The sequence below is a fragment of the Rhipicephalus sanguineus genome, chromosome 8, assembly GCF_013339695.2.
Source record: "Rhipicephalus sanguineus isolate Rsan-2018 chromosome 8, BIME_Rsan_1.4, whole genome shotgun sequence".
Lineage (NCBI taxonomy): Eukaryota > Metazoa > Arthropoda > Arachnida > Ixodida > Ixodidae > Rhipicephalus > Rhipicephalus sanguineus.
Genome location: NC_051183.1, coordinates 33071182 through 33079600, shown reverse-complemented (window position 1 = coordinate 33079600; position 8419 = coordinate 33071182).

The window sequence follows — 8419 nt, the reverse complement described above, 5'->3', positions numbered from 1 at the left end:
ATCGAGAGACGAGTACAATGAATTTGATCAAACATAATTGTTTTACGAAAATTTACGTTCATCTCTGCTGAGACAAAAAAAATTAAGCTCTGAGTGGGAGTACAATACGGCGTAATAACACAGCGGCGAACTCTTCACAAGACGAAAAAATGTTCAGGCGAAGATTAAAGAAGTCTCGCTTTGCTGAGTGTCGTAATACATGGTAGCGATCACTCATAATATTCGCCTCCTATTCCTGCTCATGCAACATCACCGTCATTGTTTTATCGTTTCACGATGAGTATAAGTTCTCGAACTCATATTTATCATCATCATAATTATTGCCACGCGTGCTTAGTTTCTCTGTTTTATGTAAACCGACCCGTTACACCTATAACCACTGCCTGGGGAAAACCGCGCCCGAAGATCTGAGAACATTCCCGCTCATTTTAGAATCTTCGGTAACATTGTGCGCCCAACGCGCGCAATAGAGTTGATTCTGGAACTAACTCGGGCACTAGCGATAACGCTGGATGCCAAAAGTACAAATGCCGACGCTTTTACTGATGATCTGTTTTTCGAATACCCATGACTGCGCGCACCGCTATCGTTGCACTTTGAGTGTCATCTTTCCTGGCACAAGTGCGCCCAATAAAGATTTGATCATTACCGGCTTCAATTGCTTTCTTAACCGGTCACAACCACGTGACACTATTCTGATGAAAAAAGTTGATGTATTTGAGAGGATTCGTCAAACGAGAAGGTAAGGGGTGGGCAGTATACGGACACCCAAGAAGCGAATAACCAAGCTCTATTGTGCACCCTTGACCGCCCCGGATGCATCCTATCTGTATTTTAAGCGCGATGAAATTCTCCAGCACTTATTGCCTCCTAATTTCCAAATGGCATCACATCCTATTGTTAACAGAAATTAATGTCTCCTACTTGATCGGGTCCATGTCCTAAGAACATAACCTGCGCTTCAAAACTACACCGAAATATTTCACAGTAATTTGTAGCTTGAATTGGAACCAATCCTGTGAATTGTGACTTCAAAGGATCGCTTATGGTCATGGCTGCTTTTGTCAGTTTATTAAATCACTCTTAATATCGGATTGCCACGCAAAAATCTATGCCACCTCCAGACCCGCTCCCCTCAAACACGTTCCTCTTTACGCATTTGTAAATGTCACGAATTTTTTTACAGATGGAAAGCTGGTTGTCACTCTCGATATAAAGGACGAAAGCTACGTACTGGACTGCGTCTCGTTTCCAGTGACAATCGGGCTCAACTGAAGACCTGCAGATATGTACAATAACGTGGAAGCTGAATCTGCGTAAAAAACGTCCCGCACTGCTTATTGGCTTCTAAACCACAAAAGTTAATTGGAATTCACTGAGGTAGTTTCTTCATTCAGCCCCTGCAAAAGAGCAACGGTGATTCGTTTATGATGCTTTTGTGATTTAAATAAACTCGTAATTCTGAAATGTGGCATGTACATATCAATGCCTCACTCGTTTTCTGGAGAAAAATGCACACCTTACAACAACAAAGCCCGAACGAAACTATTGCTTGTACCGAACGCAGTTCATCATGTAGGACGCCTGCGGGTCAAGTTCTCGTTTTCTGCTTGCGCTTGATTTGATTTTTTATTGATTTATCACAACACTTGGGATTGGAGGCGGAGGAAAAAGCCATTCAAGAATGGCTTGAGGGGGTCCTTCGCCCCCGTACAGGCAAAGACAGCAGCTGAAGCGCAGACATTTTGTTCACACTGTTGATACATACAATTTGTGATGAACCATTTTAAGCACAACATGCAATTTGAATAAACCACCAAAATGCATATCAATTGCTTGCTGCCCTACACAGAACGTCGTTTATTTGCGTACATCATATTCACATCAGCGTGATGCACCAGCAACACTTCATCACAATATAGCAGTGCATTTGTGTCTTTTAAGTACACAACTTTGTAAAAACTGACACTTTTAAAAAATGCTTAGGCTAGGAAAACCCGTACAGGCCAGACATGTTTACATCACGGATGTCAATTTGTTTACTGTTATAATAATTTAGTAACGTGGAAGTTTGTTCAAACATTTGCCGATCATAATCGGTTCGACAATGCGGAACATTCATTGTCTGTGTCGTTCGTATGTTATATGACGCTTCTTTCGGGTGCAACTTTCCTAACACCATGACGAGAAATTATGGTGCTCGCTGTAGGAGATAATCAAGGAGCAATTAGTACACATATATGTCTTGTCTTTTAATTATTTTAAATTCTCTGTACAGTTCTTCAGAAGGATGCACAGTTGGCACATCCGCAATTATTCTCGAAAATCTTTTCTTTTAAACAATAGCCCCAAGAATTTCAATTCGGTGGTAGTGCCCCAGACCAAATTACAATAGTACAGGTACGAGGACAAAAGGGCTTTTTAAATCAACAATGTTACTGCCTTCGGGATTCGACTTCGGTTTCAATTCACAATACCAGTTATTGCACTTAAATTTGCAATACTTCACTGACGTGCTCATCCCACTGCAGTGATCTTGAGAAATGCACACCAAGTTCCTTAATACAATTAACAAGCAAAATCTCTGAGCAGTAATAAACAAGGTTACCTCTTGCAGAAACCTGCCTGGCAATAGAAAAGAACTACGGCCTTCGTCTTTTTTGTATTTATCTCAAACTGATTATTAGCTGCCCATGTATTTAATTCCTCTAACACATTAGCTTCGTGAAAGAGAGGCATCTCATGGAGAGGAAATAAATATGCTGGTGGTGTCGTCAGCGTAAATTACAAATCTGATTTATGAAGAAATGTTGTCTGTATCATTTATATATAAATTAAAAATCAAAGGCCCCAGAATGCTGCCCTGTGACACACCCGAGATCATTTTCTTTCTGTCTGACACCATTTCGTTCATCGAAACAAACTGACGTCTTTATGAAAGGTAACTTTCAGTAGCGTTAGGGGAAGCCCACCAATGCCATGGTGATCTAGTTACCAAAAAATTTATTATTTTTCCGTCGAAGGCTTTTGTAAACTCGACGAGAATTTCAAAGGCAAATTCTTAGGAACCTCAAACTCCATGAGTGAATCTGAAACCAAACGAATTTTTTTTATTTTTGCCATCAAAGCTTGTGTAACCTCGACAAAATTTCAAAGGCAAATTCTTAGGAACCTCAAACTCCATGGGTGAATCTGAAACCAAACGAATTTTTTTTTTATTTTTGCCGTCAAAGGCTTGTGTAACCTCAACGAAAATTTCAAAGGCAAATTCTTAGGAACCTTAAACTCTATGACTGATCTGAGACCATCTAATTCGGTTGAGATTTCAACCAAATCACATGGTTTCAGAGGTTGCAATCAAAGCATTTCGCAGCTCAACAAAAATTGTCTCGGCAATCAGTATTACGTTCTTAAAAACTTATCGGCTACTGCAAAATCACCGACTGCCAGAGCGCAAACGTTTTCAGTTTTCGTTTCAGAACTTGGGAAGTTTCTGGTCACTTTCCTGGCATACGTACAAAAAATGTGTGGCGAATTACAGTTGCATTAAGCTAAGATTCCTTTGTATATTCAAAGAAACACTGAGCAAATATTAATGTACATCTTTTAAGTGCATATGCTCCGAAGTTACAACAAGTTCCTGCAAATGTTTCTCAGTTCCCTTCCACATTTGAAAGCCTGTCGTCATGATGGCATCCATTATCTTTAACTCCCAACAGTAACACAATCAGCAGCAGGTTCTAAGAAATAGAAACAATGGTGTATTTATATATCTTGAATTTTTCGGGCACTGTATACATCGCTTTCAATTATTCGCTTCCAGTTACTGAGTACTGCCATCACTGCTTCTGGGCGCTTCTGAAAAGAATAACTTCTTTTTGCTTCTATACTCGCAGCAGTATTGATATTTGGGTTTGCGGTGAGTTATGCGCGCTTGCCAAAGTTGTTTCCCGGCATTTGTAGTGCTTGCATAACGGACGTGTTATGGTAATGAACTTAGGTTTCTCACCACTTCACATGCTTCGAAGTCTACCTTGATACCATGCAGATCAAGCCGCACGATAATTTACCATGCAATAGTTACTTGATATAGATGAAATCACACAAAAAACTAGTCCAACTTGAAATTGTAGGCTTGAAATTTACGGCGACATAATGTGAGTTAGGGCGTGACCGAATGTTTAATGCCACTTTACTCGCTCTGAGTAATGTTACCAGCCAATGAAATTTTGAAGGCTACAAAGCTACACAGCAATTTTATATTGTTTCTTGAATGCTACATAGTAGGCACGCGTAATTTATTGACCTTAGTTTTTCTCCTTCCATCAGCAATTACTGTTCCTGGACGCTGGAGTTATAGCTTTTAGTGCGATATCAATTATTTGGACACTCTCGGCTGGATTTGCCGTGGGCGTCCCCGTCATGTCCCGTATATGTATATGTATATCTATATAAAGCCACAAATAAATAATTCAGAAAATACTTTCGACGCGTGGATTCGAACGGGTGGACCCTCACTCCAAAGTGCGCGGCGTTAGACGGCTATAGGTTACGAAACGTAGGTCGCTATAATACTAACGGCGAGCTATTTGCACGCACCCCTTATCGCTGGCGGTACGCAGATCTCGGGGGCATTTCAGCGTGTTCTCTGCATTACCAGCGAGATGGAACGAAGGGCGCGCTTGACAGGTCGTCGCCTGCTTGTGCGATGCGCGCGGTCAGCGAACACCTGCGTAGTCTCCGGGCACGCGCACATCTCGTGATGGGTGGGTTGTTCCTTTGCGCCTTTCACCGGAAAGCTTGCGGTGAAGTTACAGAGTGCACGAAGTCACTCCACTGGCTGCAGCGGCAGCGTTTGCGAAACGAGAACACCCAAGCACAACTGTGGCAGTTGTTCGCGCTCTTCCTGTGTATACCTGTGGGTTCGTTTCGTGCGTCCTTCTTTGTGTTTGAGCATCGCGCTTGCCGTGCTGTGAACCTTGTTAGTTCGCGCTCATTCTGTTGTGTTATTTTCGTGCGTCCTTTGTCCTTGATTAGCGCACTGCACATTTCGAGCTACTTGCCGTCCATCGCGTGACATTTCATTGCTTCGCCCATGCGGCGAAACTGTGACTTTTTTAAGTACGCAAGAACCCTTGTGATAAATTGTGGAAGGATTTCAAACACCCACATCACAACTGCCTCCTACCGCTATATCTCTTTCGAATTGCACATGTCTTCAGAGCACTGAATATTTCGAAGCACTGTGCTATAAACACCCAAGCTGATTACCCGAGGCAAACCGACGAGAAGCTATTTCTACCAAGGGTGTGTGTTTTCCTGCTGCATCCAAAGTTAATGACTTAGCACATTGCAACAAATTGGAAGGATATGCAAAATAAAATAGGGACCCATACATCATTTGTTAACTGTTAAGGGCGATACTTTAACGACGAAGGAGGATATAAAACTGGGGTCTGCAAACAGTGAGATTCTAGGAGACGTAGCATAACCTAATTAGCATAAGAAGGTTATGCGAATATTTATTTGTCCACCGTTTGAAAAAGGATAAGCGAAGAAAAATAATACAGTCGAGGAGGAGGAACACTTTTATTCAAAAACCATAGAAGATGGTTTCCTCGACTGCGGGAGGCGACGACGGTTAGTCGGCCAGGAGCCTGCTCCTTGGCGGCTGCCTCTGCCCTCCTCGTGATCCAAAGCTGCTCGTGAGGGTGGGAGCTGAACAGTGTGGTCTCCCACTGCTGCGTCCCCGGATGTCACTAGTCACTTCAGTTTCAACATTTCATTGCTGCCTGGATATGAACGCATGACTGTCATTGCTGCCTGTAGCAAATGAACCGTTCCTCTGTTAAGCACGTGGAGGAAGGTCCAGTTCCCGACATGACGATAGGAAAAGTTTGGAGAGAGCATTGCGCATGCGACAGAAAGAAGGAAAGAAGGAAACAGAAAAGGAGAAGGCAGAGAGGTTAATCAGAAAAATTCGGCAGACCCCGCGCGTTGTGGGAATCGGTTTCATGCGAAGCAGTCAGCGAGTACTTCTATGCTGTATTTTATGGCTTTGAGTCAAGCACTACGAGAAGGATCGACGTGTTTTTGTAAGTGCAGTAGTCGTGCATACATCGTGGGCTTACCAGGCACGTCGACAACACTGGCGTTTAAAAGGTAACTTATAGTGCGACGTAATGTAAGCTCTCACGTTAGAGTACATGCGTCAGTTTTATCGAAACTAAGTGCCCTTTAGGGTGCAATCATGTGAATATCACACGTAACTTTCGTTAATATATTCCTGCGGGGTCGGGCAATGCTTCAATATAGCGTGCTGAATCAGGAATACAAATGTAATCTTCATTATACTGCTATAAAAGCGGATCCAACACTGGAACCACAGACGTTAATCTGATATGACGCCTGTCTCGTAGGAGTATATGCAGTGTTTATTGCTTTCTTGTAAAATTAGATGTCCAGCACCACAGCCAAACTGACATTGCACCGTCATTACGCCTGCATAGGCTGTTTTTCCAAACCAGTTTATAGACCTGGCGTGGTTCTTTGGTAGAATACCTGATTGCCACGCAGAAATCCTCGGTTCGATTCCTGCTGAGATCCTAATTTTTATTATTTCTATTCGGTCGGGTCAACGCTGCCGATGTCAGTTTTTCTTAACGCTCTCGCCTTTAAATTACCATTGTTTGCTTTCGTACAGACTTTCGTAATGACCAGTCCTCATGGGACTCAGCGCTTCGAAGCACACAGCTCATAACTCAGCTCAAGGCAGTCCGGAGGGCCCGGGCCGTCGCCGAAGGACTCTGTCTACCGGCCCCGACCTGGGTGGAGCCGCCGGATTGATTGGCGGGGCCTTCAGCACCGCTTTCTTTCTCCTCAGGACCTGAATAAAGTTCGCACTCACTCACTCGCCGTTCCTGGTTGATATAAACTGTGAATCACCTGTGATACATACCCGTACACCGCGGCCCGCGGTAAACGGGTATGTGTCACACGTGTCTGGAGGAAAGGGTTTGGCAACGAAAGCGACAGGATTTTCACATTATTCATGCCATGACCCGACAGTCATATTCGTCAAATCCTCTTGCCTTTCCATGCCAATTTTGGTCTACACCAAGTTAAGGAGGCGATCATGAGAGCACCGAGACATAGGCGGCTAGATAGATAGATAGATAGATAGATAGATAGATAGATAGATAGATAGATAGATAGATAGATAGATAGATAGATAGATAGATAGATAGATAGATAGATAGATATAGGCTAGATAGATAGATAGATAGATATAGATAGATAGATAGATAGATAGATAGATAGATAGATAGAAGATAGATAGATAGATATAGATAGATAGATAGATATATAGTAGATAGATGATAGATAGATAGATAGATAGATATATAGATAGATAGATAGAATATAGATAGATAGATAGATAGATAGATGATAGATAGAAACCTCAAAGTGCCAAAGGTTCGCTAAGAAATGCTTCGCATTTAAAACTTCCCGTTGGTTACCCTACACTTGGGTCTTGAGGAAAGGGGATAGAAAGATGAGAGAGAGAGGAGAGACAGAAAGTAAAATAAGAGGCAGTGAAGACAGTGGAGGCCCCAATATTGCTATATAGTGGAAAAACAGGTAAAAATCTGGATTGTGGGTTTTCTTTGAAAAGATGAGTAATTACATTTATTTCGCGAAGCTTTGAAAATTAGCTATCAATAGGATTTGTCTTTGCTATCATGCGCAACCTCAAAGACCAAGCTGCGTCGTATGTGTGGGGGCGACTTTTGAAAACTTTTATGAACTGACAAACGTAAAAAGAAATTACAGGCTTTATGGTAGTTCCCCCGTGTGATAGAACTTATGATCTGCAGTCTAGCGCCCTTTGAGACCTAGGATTGATACACGACCTGCCGGTTCTGTGCAGCAGTAAATCAAGAGAGCTTCCTGAATATGTTGAACTCACTGTGACGGGTTAATACAACTCTATTGCTGACACGTGCGTGGAAAAGAACTGCTTGTTCGCGGCTACTCGAACCCTTCTAACGATAAATGCGTTCGAAAATCCATGAGAGCAGTTACTAGTTTGTTCTTATTTAGCATTGGAGCCCACCAAAGAGCTGGTTATCCAACAGAGCCTGCATGATGTATTGCTAAATGCGAAGTTTTACTCTGGAGAACTTAGACGATTGCTCTACTCAGATTTTTGGCAATGATTAGTCATTTCCCAAATACGAAGTGGTTATATAAAATGCAATCAGATATCACTTCATTATTTCTTACACTTACCCAACACCCCGACATCGGACATTGCTTGTGGGCTGTGACTACAGAAAAAAAAAAGGCGCAGAAATATAAATCGATGTACAAAGGGCCGAAGATTGCCCATTCATATAAGAAAAGAAAGGCGGCTTCA